The sequence below is a fragment of the Cuculus canorus genome, chromosome 2, assembly GCF_017976375.1.
Source record: "Cuculus canorus isolate bCucCan1 chromosome 2, bCucCan1.pri, whole genome shotgun sequence".
NCBI classification, from domain to species: Eukaryota; Metazoa; Chordata; class Aves; order Cuculiformes; family Cuculidae; genus Cuculus; species Cuculus canorus.
Window position 1 is genome coordinate 141,950,397 of NC_071402.1, and position 15,559 is coordinate 141,965,955.

At 39.9% G+C, this 15,559-nt stretch overlaps 1 protein-coding gene across 8 annotated transcripts in view; it reads left to right on the plus strand.

The window, feature by feature from the left end:
• The window catches only part of KIAA1217 (KIAA1217 ortholog), a 362,749-nt gene that overhangs the window by 142,156 nt on the left and 205,034 nt on the right, over nt 1–15,559 (plus strand). The gene's annotated exons all lie outside the window — the stretch shown is intronic.

Consider the following 15,559-nt stretch of genomic DNA (forward strand, 5'->3'; position numbering starts at 1 on the left):
ATTTTGCTGTGTGTTTATAACAGTAATTATTTTTGATGTTAGCTTTCTGCAGTAAAACACAATTTCTTGCAACTTATGGGAAGCATAAACTTTATGGGTCTCCTATTTAGCATAGAGAAGAAAATCTCACAGCAAAAGAGTAGTTAGTGTCTTGTATTAATATTTCTATGATTAGTATGAGTAGCTGAGCTGATTATTTTTATAGCCTGATTAAAAAAATAGAATGGAATAAATGGGCTTAGTGCAGCGCTATGTAATACAATACTTCTCACAGCAGCAAAGAAGGAAGGCTTTCTGCTGGAAATAGCATTTGGTCTAGCTGGGTAATACAGTCTTTCCTTCAATGCGTAGAAAAATATTGGCAGCCTTAGGCTATGTTTCATATAATGTCACTTCAGTTATTCAGATTTTTTTGGGCTTCCTTTTTGAGCTTGAAGGAATGAAGTCCCAATGAGATGGAAAAGATCCATATCTGAAATAGTGCAAATTGTTTGTTGATTTTCTGAAATGTGTAAGTCATAACTATGTGAGCAAAACGAAATCTTTAACTTTGATGGCATACTGTGTGCTTTTTCTTTCTGCCAAAATGTTTGTCCTCGGAGGTGATACATGGTGGAAGCCTTCTAAGGGTAAAGATAACAACACAGTGATGTTTCCTGGGACTAGTGGGGACTAGTGCACTGGGTTGTTTGGCTTGTTTGAGATTTTTTTTTCCAATTCATTTGAAGTAACTGATTATAATTTACACAGACTTAGCAGGTTTGGTGAGTAAGTGAATCCCAGGAAAATGTTGCTCATAGTCTTGTTTAGAAGAGTGAGCATTTTCAGAGAAGGAGGGTATTCCTGCTGGCGGGTGGTGTTCGTGATGGGTGTTATGGGGTGGGAGCCAGCCATGATCCCCTTACACTGCTGTGCTGCTCTTGTCCTGGCATTTTCTCTGCAAATGAGTAGTCCTGTTTCACGCATAGTTGCCTTTTGTATTTTGGTTACATCAATGCAATTGCATTGCTTTCAGCTCAGTTATGATGGTGTAGCTGAGACAGGAATCTGGTGTAGGGCCCCAGAGGGGGAAGGATGCTCCCTTCAGCAGCAGCGTCCGTGCTGAGCCGGGCACCATGAGGCAGGGGAGAAGTGACCCACATAGAAGGCAAGTACTTGACTCCTGGAGAGATGCAGAACTTGATCTAGTGTTGTCTTTGATTCACACTATTCTAAATCTTTCTGCAAAGTCACCAGTGGGTGTAGGCATGGGGAAGATTTTCTCTGGAAGGCAATTATGAGTCACTAGTGGAAACCGCTGCAGGTGGGAGACTGCCTATTTCAGGAGTTATAAGCTATAAACTAGTTAAGAAATGTAGGTGGAATAGGGATGAACCAAATATGAAGCTAGACTATTTGGAAATTTGTGATTTTCTCAATCTTTTTTATTTTGAATGTTCAGACATCTCTACACTTCATAACTAAGTATGTTGGTGTTTTAGTGTTATGTCCTGATTAGACATAACTAGGGCATGTGGAGGATTTTGGAGGAGATCTAAGATAGCTATCATTTGAGATTTCTATCCTCAATTTGCAGACCATGCTGCAGAACAAGATCTGAATATTCATTTTGAACTTTTGGGGGTTGTTTATCCAAACTATTTGAAATTTGCCAATCAGTATCAAAGCTTAAATCTTGTTGCTTCAATTACTGAGAGAGATTGCAAATTCTTACTTGGGAGAGTAGTTACTATATGGAGATGTACTACATAGCCCCAACTTTGAAAGTGGGACAGTTCAAGTAACGTCCTATTTTTCTGTTTGAAAAGCCCCCTAAAGTAAACAAGAATGGACATCTAAAGATTAATGTTTCCTTTTCGGAATATATAAATAGAGGTGGTCCTGCCTTAGCAAACTGTAATAGCCAGCTTTGCTATTTGCAGGTTTATTTGAGCAATGATAAAGTTACATAACTTTTATTTAAGTAATGTACTCATTTATGTAAGCAAAGTCAGTTCCTGTCCTTTATATCTGGTTTTACAGCTTTCCCATTATTCCTATATCCTAGATACAAATTACATAGGCTTCCTATATATGAATGACACAGTCTTAGCTCTTGAACAATTAATTGCGCCTCAAGAGTAGGAGAATATGGTATCAGTGGAGCATCTAGTTCAGTACACCCCTGTGAAATGGGTTTTTATAATAAAATTTGGGGATGCACATGTCACAGGCTTTTGAAGTTTGTCTTGTATTCAAGATTTAAGTGTCTTCTTTTATTCACTGTTGTCGTGGTTTTCTGTCCCTTAGCTTTATTTCATCTTACTCTCTTATCTTGCCTCTCTCCTCCCTCAGCTTTCTTACCTCTTATTCTCAATGTTGTCAAAGATTTTTTTTTCCCCTTACTGCAGTGCCGCATTTGAATTAAATTTTTGCTGTTTCTCCTGTTGTCTATGCATATTTTTCTTTCTATGATTAATGTTTCCCCTTTGTTCATGGTATGAACCATTATCTGTGTTAGGCAAGCACGGAGAACATGGTCTTGGGGGTGGAAGGTTAAAGCTGCTTTGACGGCCAAATCCATAATTGCAGTCAGGGTGACTACTGTGGAGGCCAGAAGACCACCTCTTTCTTAAAACAAGGTGAGGAGGGTGTGCAGGTTAGCCTGTTTTCTCCTTGCTGTTCCATAATATAAAAATGGTTGCTCTTTAGGGTGATCCAAAGGTCTCGATGGATTTTTTTCTGGGGCACTGGTCTGGACAATTGAGAAGCAGAGGAGCACATATGTAACATAGGAGGCTGGAGGTGGGGAAGAAATCATTGCAAATATTAGAAGGGAGTGTGTGTCTGATTCCTCAAGAGGAAAATCACTGATTCTTGCAAAGAATAGGATGCTGGTAAGAGGTGGTACGATGAGCCCCGTCAGAACAGAAGCATGGAGCCCTGTTTGGAAGGGTTTTGACTACAATGTGCCATGAATTGAAAGGCAGGCAATAGGAAATGATGATTTTTTTCCCCCTTGTTTGTATTTGAAGGACAGGAAGGACAGGCCTTTGCATGTAATTTCAGTTCTGTGCAAAACACAAGGGGAAGGCATTTAAAAATGAGTCAAAATGAGTGTAGAAATTTCCTAAATTTCCAAAGGGCTAGGCTGCTATTGCACAGAATAGAGAATGGCAAAAAAAACCTTCCCAGAAAGTACGACAGTGCCTGGAGAGGGTGCAGAAGGTCTCTTTTTTTTCCCTTTCCCTTTTTTTTTTTTTTTTTTTTTTTTTTTTTTTTTTGAGAGAGAGAGGAAATAGCTTTGATTACTTTCTGAGTATTCAATTGCATCAATATGAGACACCATGTTACTTTGGAAATTAGAATTATTCCTACACTGGGCTGTGTGCTTCTTTCCTTTTGTACGGAAGAGAAATGTTCCCCTGTGCCAGAGTAAGCAGTGCCCCATCTACTTGCGAAGTGAAATGTGTCATCTCCAGAAGCAGAAACATATTTGTGATAGGAGGGGAAAAAATATTAATCCTTTCAAGAATTAATTTTCCAGAACATGCTTTTGCAAGGTAGCGTGTGTGTAACCTGAAGCTGTTTATCTTAGATAAGGATAGAAGGGAAGGACAGAAGACTGTAAGCAGGAAAGAAGAGAAACAAATGGCAAAGCACAGACTCAAGGTGCAACACAATATATTTCTGTGTTCCTATAAACAGAAATGTGACTATAAAAATGACAGTGAATGTGAAAAATGTTAGAAGGTAGAAAATGCCCCTTTGGCATTAGGGGTGAGCATTGCATAGGACTGGGGGATGGCATAGCAAGGAAGCATCCCTCTGTTTCTGCACTCACACTCTGAATGCCAGTCAGTTCCTCACCCCTTGAATCTGTGTCCCACCGGGGAGGCTGCAGCAGGAAATCCTTTAGCACGCACAGCTTCTGAGCCCGTTTCATTTTCCTTCAGATGTTCGCACACTGTTGTAACACACTGTGAGCTAGGTGATGATAAATGTCACTGGCAGTACAAGGGACCCATTCAAAGGCTCAGGCTGATTCTGCTGGGTTACATTTTTATTGATTAGAAAGACATGTATCTTTAATAAAAGACTTTTTTAAAAAAATTACTTTTGAAGCTAGAAGTATGACAAGAAATGTAATGTGAGGAAGTTCAAAAGATTTCAATACCTTCTAAGAAAAAAACCCACAAAATAACTCTCATGTGCTTTGTATTTGTTTACTAACGGGAAACCCTGGATTATTTTAACAAGAAAACTACAAGTAAGTACTTTTTCTTTGGACTTCTGCTGCTGTAAATAAAATGCTAAATACTTTCCCTATGAAGGAAAATTATTTTATTAGTTTCCTTGTGTTTTGCAAACTGAAGCTTACTTTCACCTTTCTGATGATGAAAATGGGTAAGTTACTTCAACCTGCCTATATACATGTATTCTTACTTTGTTATTAATAAACTTTTTTGGTATGGGCTGTAAGCAGGCATCTGAACCAAAATATTTTATCCTGAAGTTCTGTTCTACTAATTTCTGAGTAATTTCTTTCCACTGTTTTATTAAGTAGGTGATTAGAGGAATAGGCACATACTGATTTTTTGAATTATTTTGACTTACACTAAAATAAAATTCCATTTAGAATGAGAATATTTTTTAATGTGTCTTTCAGAATATAGCTATCTCAAGATAATGGCCTAACTTTCACTTGCAGCTATATCCATCAAACACGAAGTAAGGGCGAATTGAAAAATTAGAGTAATAAAAGAGCAGATACTTTTCTTTACTGAGAAACTGTGTGTGACCTGCCCTGGTGAACATTAGGAGAAAATTGCCTTCCTGCAACTACTTAACATTAGAATGGTGTGTTAGCAGCCATCAGATTGAGCAAAAGATCCAGACATTTGGGCAAGGATTTTTTTTTTATTCCTTCCTTATTAATTTATTTTAGCATGACTGTGAACCCATGAATGTATTGTTTTAAATAAGCTACCTGTAGTGTTAATAGGGAAAAAAAAAAAAAAATCTCTTTTCCAGCTTTTGGCTGTCTTTGGTATTCCAGCTTCTGGAATCCTAAAAGTGGATTTAAACCTCTGATTTCAGGGAAAGAGAATCTTGACATCAGAGTCGAAAATAAGAGTTGTGGAAGTATTACTTTCCTGTAACTTAAGTACTCAAAATCCAAAAAAGAAATTAAGAGTCCGAAGTTTATGTTCGATTTCACGAATATGTCCCCTGGGGACAGGGATGTACTAAACCCAAGAACTTTTTAACTCTTTAGGTTCAAAATACCACAGAGTACTTTCAAGAGCTTCTACTCTGTCTCCTCTGCAAATCTCCCAAAGAGGATGTGGATTAGTAATAAAAGCTTTGTGAAAACTGGCAGAAAAAAAATAGGAGTTCTGAGCGGCTTTAATCCTGTGCTTTGAATTAATACAAAGAAGCTAGCTAATTGTCATTTCATTTTTCATGTTGCTTCTCTACCTTCACTAAATACACTGATGAGCAGCTTCACATCAGATGTAAATGCAAGGAAAGCCACAGCCTTTCTTAGAGAAAGTGTCGGTTGTGGCTGAGAGGGTCTGAAGGACGAGAAGAACCCATCCTATTAACTTATTTTACCTTGTTTAGCTTCCCTTTGAATTGTCATTGGCTTTGCTTCACATAGATCCTCTGACACCTGGAGAGGGATGAGATGCCATCTTCTTTCACAAGTTGTCCTGGATCATGATTCTCCCTGGTGCCCTTCACGTGTAACAGCGCAAAGGCAAGAAGTCCCCTGAGCCCAGAAGAGCCTGCTCCTTCAGCGAGGCACTGCAGTGCCACTGCTCCTGACAGCATGGATTCAAAAACTATGAATTTGCTCAAGTGGATGTTTTCTTCTTACAATAGGAGCAAATTATTTAGTTTAAGTGCTCCCAAATTCAGCCACAGTTACTTGTAGATACAAAGAAAGAAGGCTGAGTTAGAAGCTCCTTCTTACAGAACTCTTAAGAAGAAAAAAATGTTTGGCTTCTTCTTGTGCTTGGTGGGACCAACACGGATAGCCAACAATTTTTGGTGATGCTTAGGTTAGGAAGTGCAGGACCACTTCTCCCACCCTTCACCCTGGCTGCCTCCTGGCACTCTGCTGGGGTAAGATGAGGCAGGGGCTGTCCCTGTCATTTGCCACGACCTGGATCAGAAGGGCAGAATGGAAGCTGCAGAGGTGCATGGGACGTGGCCTTCACTTGGGCTCATGGTCTCATTAGATGGGTTGCCATCACTGAGGGTAAAGGATATAGGGATGTGCTGGTGAGAAAAGTGGCAGGAAAAGAGCAGTGTTCCCACTGTGCTGGAAGAGGAATAAACTCCACTGAGATTTTGGCCAGATTGTATGTAGGTAGGAGTCATGGTTCCCATGGGGGCACAGGAGATGCTGTAGCTGTGTGTCTAAACAGGCTGCCTAGCCTGTTTTTCTTACTAGGTTAGTGTTTCACTGGATAGGTTCCTTGAGGCACTTGTCTGAGCAACCACAGAGGTAGCTGGGAGTGGGGAGGTACCAGATGGAGGCAGGTGGTGAGCTCGGTGATGGCATGGGCTTCAGTGGGGCATGAGGGGATGCAGGGACAGTGGAGGCAAAGAAGGTCTGCTGTCCTCGACAAGGACTTTGCTCCAGCACGTCCCAAATCACCAAATGTCCTCCCAAGTAGCTGTAAGACCCTCTTATCCTTCAAAAATGTCTTCTCTGTGATGCATCGCTCATGCTGTATTTTTCATAATGTCATCATTCCAGTCACAGATGGAATATTTTACAAAGTATTCTGTCTATAATATAAGAAATATGCTAAACATCACCATTATGCTGTATTTGAAATGTAGAAATGAAAATATAAGTTGAAAGATAGAACTATTGCCTCTGCTGGGTTTATAGCATGCTGTGGATGGGAGTTGTTAACCCTAAAACCACCTGGGAGCAGCTCATTCACTGTGGGGAAAATGCTGGGACAGAAATAAGGGTTAATAAAAATGTAACAAATTGCATTCTTTACAGCTATATCTGACCGTTATTTTTCAAGTTCTGTAATAAATCATTTTACATAGAATGGTAACACAAACTACTGCAAAAATAAAAATGCATGTTAAATTCCACTTTTGTTTTGATTGAGGCGGAGTCAGCGATTAACTGCATGATCAGAGCGCAGACGCTGAGTCCTATTCTTTCCTTAATTGAGAATTGCTGTTACAGATACTTGACAGTGGTTCATAGTAGCAATAATCCCTTTTGAAAATGGTTGTTATTCTAGTTCATAAGTAGCTTGCCGGGGCGTTAACCTCAGCTTCACCTCTGATGGTTAGGAAAATAATCCGGTCAGTATCAAGTGGTGATGTTTAGTGATTTCCTGCTAGATGATTGCCAAAGTTATAATGCAAGAAAACGTAACTTTTAAACTATTTTACGATACTTTTGGTTAGAAGGAAAGTATAGGCTGTGAAAAATACTGTAACTTTCATTGTTCAAAATGAAAATCTGTCGCTTATCGAGAGTGCTGACTTAAAAATTCTTGCACGTCTTTTGTTGATCTTGCATGCTGATGCACACGACCTGCTAATGCAATGCTTGGCTTTCCATACAGAGCCATTCATCCATGTTATATGTGAATGAAGCTTCCTGGTTTGTACATGTGCTGTGTCACATTCCTCTGGTTTTCTAACAAAGCTTTTAATTGGTATGCTGTGACTAATGAGCATGAAGTCTCAGAGGAAATGGAGCAGAATTTTCCATTATCCACCAAGATAAGCTTCAAGCACATAGATTATCAGGGCTTGAACTCCAGTATAAACTAGGGTCAAAGTGTCCAAGTATAATGGAACCTCATAGCTGAATATTTTGCTTCCATAACATTAAATTAATAGTTTCCCAGCAAAACTGCATTGTCTGTCTGATGCCATTGCACAAACTGTAACTGGCATTTTGCTTGGACATCAGATAAGTTCCTGACCCTTCACCATTAAAGTTCCTATAACACTTGAGTGCTGATGTCCTGCCTTCGTTCTGGTTTGGGAAATGATGTGTTGCATACTTCTGTGGGATAAATCTCTCTTCAGTTTCAAACAGAGAACTTGCTTTTTGTTCTTCTTCTGAAAAACTATTGTAAAGTGTTGCTGACACAGGATTGCTGCCATATGGTGCACCAGAAGTGGCTGCATTTTTGTGGGGAATAAGAGCTCTGACTCAGACTTGAGTATATTCAGGACCACTTTGCTTTTGAGATAAGACAAGGTTGGATGTAGTGAGACCAGCATACCTATAGACTACATATGCCAAGTAAAGCAAAGTAATTATCTTCTATACTGCACGTTAAGCACGCCTACTAAGTGTCCCCAACAGGTGCAATATCAAAGAAATAGTAAAAGCATAGAAAGATATTCCTGTTGCCACTGGAACTGCTGGGAAAATAACAGTTAGCTTTCCAATAAACTATATTGAATATTTTTTTTAACAAGTCACTGTTTTCCTATTTAACCCAATTTACAATTAATCATTTCCTCCTTCCAAATAGAGTCTCAGTTTGAATTATGTTTTGGAGTGAAATCATCAACCCAGAAAAAGAAAAAAAAAAAGAGATTAGTTTGGGGTTGTTTTTTTTTTTTTTAAAAAAAGAGGGTTAGTTTTAGTAAGGTCTCTGGCCTGTTGCAGTTCATTGTGTGGCTGCGCAGAAGTTTGTGGGGACAGGGACTGGGAGAGAGTGGCTGCGGGAAGAAGGGCTGTCTTTTTGCAGTGACATTACCACTTCATGCCAGGTTAAAGTTTGTGGAACTATGTTTTATGTCTTGGGAGTCCAGAATTAAAAAAAAATATATAATATGTAATTTGTCTTGCATGTTGAAGCTTTCTATTGCAGAAGAACAATGTGGAGCTGGATGGGGACAAGCTGTGTGGGTAGGTTGGTCCTTCTCACGCAGGTGGCTCCTCACCTCCCCAGCAGCTGTGGCTGCACAAAAGCAACATTTGGTTTGCTCCTCTCTTACATAGCTGGTTTGCTTCATTTGCTACCTCTGGAAAGGTGGTTGCTTTCTGATGGACTCTAGTAGACCCTCTCTGTTCTCATCTTGGGAGGGAGTTACTAAGGGTTGTAGTCAGCCTGTGCCATAACCTGTCGTGCTTGGTGCACACATGCCCAGTTTCTCTGGGCAGTGGATGCATATGTTGCACAGTGAGGTGTGTGAAATGCAGTGAGGCAGTATACAAAGAGTTCTGTGCGTCTTTTTGAGAAACAATAAGGGATTTGATGCTCCACGGTATCTTTGTGAGTTGTTTCACAAAAATTGTTTTCTTTTCTTTGCATAGTAAACAAAAAGAAAGGAAATTCTATATAACCACTGTATTGATAGAGTATTAACACTTTATTATTAGATTCAAAGGTTAGCAAATGGAAATACCAAGAGCAGTAAGTACATTATGTATTCAGATTGTATTACCTTTTTATGCTGTGAGGATGAGGTTTATGCTTTGTCTGTAATCAGAATTTCTATGTGCACTATTAACTGTGGATAGCTGTAAATAATTGCTTGTCCTTTTCTTACTGTCACATATACCAAGAGGACAACCTAACTGTGCACCAAAGCATGGTTCCTATTATTGCTTTAAGGCCTAATGAGATGGGAAGGGGGAGGGTAGTTTAAAGGTTTGGATACATTTGCAATGCAGGTAGAGAGTACAGTTGGTGTACTCCAGTACGGCATGGAGTCCATCATTTACTTGTCCGTGTCACTGTACCTTAAGTACATAAAACCAAGGGAGCTGTTGTGAAGATCAGGCCTAGCTTTCATTTTTATTTGACAGATTCCGTGAAACTCAGAGTGCAGATGTCTGCTAACCACTGTTACATTGCAGATTGTATTTGGTGACCCTAGTGGTATTGCAAAATATGCTATAGTTTTCATTCGTAGAACACATTCTGGCTTGCAGCAATGTAAAGCACCTTGAAGCCTTGGAGGAGGTCACACAGCTGCAGCCCTTCTGGGAGGGATGATGTCAGGGGCTGCTGGAGCTCCCCAGTAGATGTCCTTGGCCTTAGAGCTGCTCTGAAATTCTGGCATCTTACTTTTCTTTGGGAGTCTATAGCTGAAGAGAGGACTCCCATGTCCAGTCCAGCCTCTTTGTTGTCCCAGACAGCAGCAATGTGATATCACACTGGCAGATGTGCTGCTTTCCAACTCAAAAACCAGCTCGGTTTTCATATTTACTGTGCATGTTGGAAAGCTGCTTGGTTCATCACTCCTTTTCTTAGCAAGCACTGTGGCACCCCTGCTATGCAAAGAGCGTTTACCTTTACCTTTACCAGTTAAAACAACTCCTGTATGTCAAGGGTGAAAATTGTTAAGGCCAGTTTGTTTCTGTGTGTGAGCAAATGCTTGGGGTATCTTCCTCTCATCCCTCTCTGGTTTTTCGACCCCATGTGCTGTCATGACAGTCTGGAGAATTCACTTGTGTGTTTTTAATTTCATAAGGGTGAGAGAGAAGTTATTAAAAGCATGATTTGGGACCCTTCCCTTGATGCCTCACGTGAAAAGTGTTACCTGGCAAAAATTCCAACCTTGTGCCTTTAAAAAACAGACACGTTTTCCCCTTGACTTTTAACAGGTATCCAAATGGAGAAGAGCCTTAAAAAATTGTCAGGCAACAGCAAGGATCTTGAAAACTGCTCTTCGCAGATCCCACAGATTTATTTCACATAAAATGAAAAACAAGCCTTACTTTTTTTGCAGACAGGATTTTGGTAACAGTATAGAAATGCCCTTTTCCCAGGCAGTAGTTCAGCTGTTCTTAGAAGTGTGTATAGAGTAATAAAAGTTCTTAAAGAAAATTAATGCTGATATATGCTAAATGTCTAATATTTTCACATTTGTATAGAATAATACAAGTTCTTAATGAAAATAAATGCTAATATATGCTAAATGTCTAATATTTTCACATTTGTATTGGTTTTATTATTTTCATTAAAAGCTTTAAAACTTTTTTCTTGATTTTATGGTTACAGATTAAGGAATTATAAGGCCATAACCTTTAAGATCCTTACCTGCTTTGCAAAATGAGGGTAACTGTGTTTGCTTTTTTAGTGCTTTGAGAGAGATTCATATCCTAGTAAAATATACCACACTAGTTAATCTGGAGCAAATGTAAAAGTTGAACTTTTTAGAAGAGTGAGAAATACTTGAATTTTTAACATCTCTCTGAAATGAGATGCCATCTACTTCTTTTTAGTGCTTGGTTTGTTGGAAAGCTCAGAAGTACAACCCTTATTGACTTAGTCCTGTGCTGAGTGTAAATTCACACAAAGAAGAGCAATTTAACACGTGACTGACCTTTTACAGTGTGAAATAAAAAAATGTACTGTTAAGGTTACCGGAGTGTGGCAGGATGTTTAATCAGCTTCTTTGCTTTAAAGAACAGTAGGAAGGAGATGATGTATTAAAGATGATAGCTTCTTGTAGATTTTAACTCGTAATGTCAGGATCTGAGCACAATAGCAGATTAAATCTCAGTAGGGGAACTTCCTACTGGACTTTCTATTTTTAGATGTTTGTGGCGGCGTCTTCCTTCACTTCTAACTGGCTGTCTTTTGCTCCCTTGAAAACCTGAGTTGCTTACTTTGAGATACGCTTCCAACTCATAATGTATTTTTGATTAGAGCAATCTTTTTTTTCCCCTCAGTTTTGTAGTAAAAGGTAGAAGACAACAGCATAAATGGAACCATGCATTTTCCAATTTTATATTAGTACAAAGATGAGGTAAATTCATGGCTTTGAGCACTAAATATTTGCAACACACTTAGCATGTGTGTAAAAGCACAGTCAGCTTCCAGGTAATAACAATAAATCAACCCAGATTTGCTTTTGCAGCTGGGTAGGTCGGATAGTCTGGTGTTCTTTCACCTCACAATTGAAAACTCTCAGTAGGTGTGAGTACTTCCACTGAGGCATGCACACATCCATAAGTCAGATGGCTTCAACTGACTGTCTTTTATCTCTGACCAACACTGACTGGGTCCAGAATAGCTCTGTATTTTAGGAACCTAAAACACGGCACATCTAGAGTTATGATATTAATTTTAATTACAGACATTTTTCCTTCTCTCCACTCTTTGTCCTCAGGATGTTGCAGTTCTGTGCATTGACACCGCCCTCTGCCCCTCCCACCCTCTCTACTATGTCTTCAGAGATCACACCTCTTGCATTTCACTGCCTTTCAAAGATGTATTTTGGGTCCATCTGCCTTGCTATTTAATTTAGGTGATCCGTATGCATTTTCTAGAAGTTTAAGTAACCATTTCTTTATCTATAATTTGTATTTTTGTATCATACATTTAATAGTGAGCTTCATCATTATACTAGTCATTGTTGTTTATTTCTAATAAGGTATATTAACATGGTAAAACAATTATAATATTGCAGAAATATCATCCTACTAGTCTTGTGCCTTCAAAAGGATGTTCTTTTTCACTGTAATGAGTTTTCATTTTATTGGCTTTTAATGAATCAGCTTCCCAGTCTCAAGTCTCTTGGATGTTTTGTTCTACTTCATCTGTCACCATTCTAAAGCAGTGTTTGGCTTTTGCTTGCTCTTGAACCCACTAGTGGAGTTGTCTTTATTCTGTTCTAGTGGGTTCTCAAGTTGCAAGTTCTTTTACTTCCTTGCTTTGTCAAAAGTACACCAAGTACTGTGCAGCTCCTGTGTCATTTAATAGTGGCTGTATTTTGTCCTTGTCAGTTGTGAGGACACAGACAGATCAGAGCACGAATTTAAGTCAAAGGTACTAAAAAGCCTGTAATCTTAGAAGCCCCCTTTGAGGATGCTAGAGTGAATGTTGTCACTGACATTCAGCTGTCTTTGTTATGATGAGTCTCTAGCTCCGAGTAATGCCCATGTCTTCAGCATCAGATCTACTGTCTGCCTCTTGCGATGCCAAACAGTCCAGCACACGCAGTGAGATAGTGATAGACGATAGCAGCCACACGTGGTGCAATTTAAATGCCTTAAATCCAAGAGAACAACCTGAGCACCTGCTTCTTGTCCTGTCATCTTAACCTGCTCTTCGGCTCCATGTACTGTGCTGTCATCACAGAACTAACATACACACACGTTTTTGTCACTGGACTCTCCTTTGACTGCATTGTTTTGTCTGTGGCTTCCCGTTGTGCTGGTGGTGCCCTGGCTGCTGGGTTGTAGGCTGATGGAGATGGGATAACTCTTGCTGTGCCTGCTGACATGAGTCCAGCTAGGAGTGCAGAGGACAGAGGTCCGAGAAGTGAGGAAATGTGAAGAAGAGTAGTGGGATAGATGTGTTTTGGATAGGGAAAAGCCTCTTCCCTCTTCTAACTTCTAGGCATCTCTTGGGTCCCCCTTGGATCCTGCTCAGGTTGTTTGGAAGATGGAATAAAGTCTGTATAAAATTTTACTCTGTGTCATAAGGATTGTCAAAACCAGAAGTATAAGCATTAATTATGTTTTCCAACGACACTGACGCATTACTCTTGCAGAGGACCCTTATGTGGGTTATTTAAGGGACTATTCTTGAAAAGTGCAAGGTTACATCTTCAAAGGATGTTTCTGTGGCAGGCATGGGAAAACATGCATGTACAGAGGCAGCAGGTTCTCAGAGGTTACACCAGTACTTTCTGGAAGAGAATTAAGGCAAAACAGGGACGCACCAAGTTTTTGGAAGAACTGGGATAAAACGTCCAAGTCTCCGTTTAAGATGCGGTGTCTGAGCTTTGCAGCAGCTGCTTCTCCCCACCTACATCCTAGCTGTGTCCAGAGCGACTCTGACAGAGGAGGCTACAGTCAGTAATGGTTTTCATTGAAAAAAAAATTAAGTATTAGCAGCAGCAAAAAACCCTTCTGTAACTTTAAAATCAGAGTTAACGTGATGGGTAAAATGAGGCTATGGTAAAGAGCATTACAGACAGTTCATTCACTGCTAAACAGCAATTTCCTGCAAACTGTGGATGCAGCCCAGTACTGGGTCCTGCCGCTACCTTTCTTTCATCTTTCTTCCAAGCACAGATAAAGTCTGTGGGTGCAGGAAAGGTGACTCTGCTCTCTTTACACCCCAAGGATGTTTTCTGGGCATTGCAAAATGAGATTTCAATTTTGCAGAGCTCTAAGTAACCTGTGTAAGGCTCTGTGGAGGTTGTGACCCTACTCTGGGAGCCACTGTCTTGGATTTTAAATGTGAAATCAAGATGGCATCTGTTAGCATTTAGTCTGATACTTAGATGAGCCTGGATTTTGGTATGGAAACCTAATTAGTCTGAGATGGCACTCCATTTTCTCATACAAAATAAAAATCATCATCAACTGAATAGATCTGTAACAAATTTTATTGGCGTTTTGGGAGGTGCAAGCATTGCCAGTGTTAATTAAATATTGTCACATGCTTTCCCAGGACAGGATTTCAGTATATTAGTGCTTTTTCTTATGTTCTGCCTATATAGTAGGAACACTCACTGCTAATCAGATGGCAGGTAGCCATGAGCCATCAAAAACTTCTCTGCATTTCTTACTTCTCCCAGAAGCATGCTCGGTTTTATTTCCTTGCTTCCAAATGGAAGATTTCTTTGCCAGATAACTTGTGGAAATATTTTTCCTGTATTTCTTCATGCTTTTCCCAATAGAGAGTATCTTTCAATTTTGGTTCTTTTCCTTTGTCTCATTGACCCTGATACTGTTCTTTCTGGATTTCCTGCATGCTTTGTTTTTCCAAGTTTCTGTTTTCAGTTTGTGATCATTCTTTTGCACTGATGGAGCAACTGCCCATAATTTGCATTTCTCTATTGTGAAAAGCCATTTTGTTACATTGAGACTTTGAGTCAGGGATGAACTCCACTTTTGTCTGTTACTCTCAAACGTCACTTTTGCTCATCTAACTTCAGTGCCTGAATGAGCAGCCTAGGCTACTGATAAAGCAAATAAACCCTCCATAGAGAAGTCCGGAGCACTTTGGTCTTCCCGATGATGGATCGGATTGTCCTGAATTGATCTGGGGTGGAGGAAGGCATGTCCTCAGGAAGGACTTTCTTTGTCTCATGCTTTTTATGGAAGATGATGATTCTATTGTGCTGTTAAAATTCTTCTGTCTCACATATAAATATTAAAGGCTTAGATCATGGTTTCTCTGTTTCTCAAGTTTACGGCAGGGTTGGAAAAAGGTAAGAGTAAGGAACTGGTAAATCCATGACTGGCATGATGTATTGAGGATGCCTGTAATTACCCATTCAGTGCTTCTGTAAATCTTGCAGAGAACTCTTTGGCTCCACAGAAGAGTCCTGGGAAGTTTGTGTCAGGGCTGAAGTGTTCATAGCACAGCAGAACTTTCAAGCTTCATTGTCAGATCCCATGCTGAAGGCATGGGCTACCGAGGGACAGCTCTCGCCTTCCGCGTTTCTTAAGATTATAAGTGATGCTGGGTCATAGCCCTGGCCTCTCTTTGCCAAAATCCCTTAATGATACAGAGAGATGTCTAAAACCGAGTCTCATGAGCTGTTGTGCAAAGCCCCCTTCCTCAGCCTTTTAGAGAGGAAGGGATCTGGTCCAGCC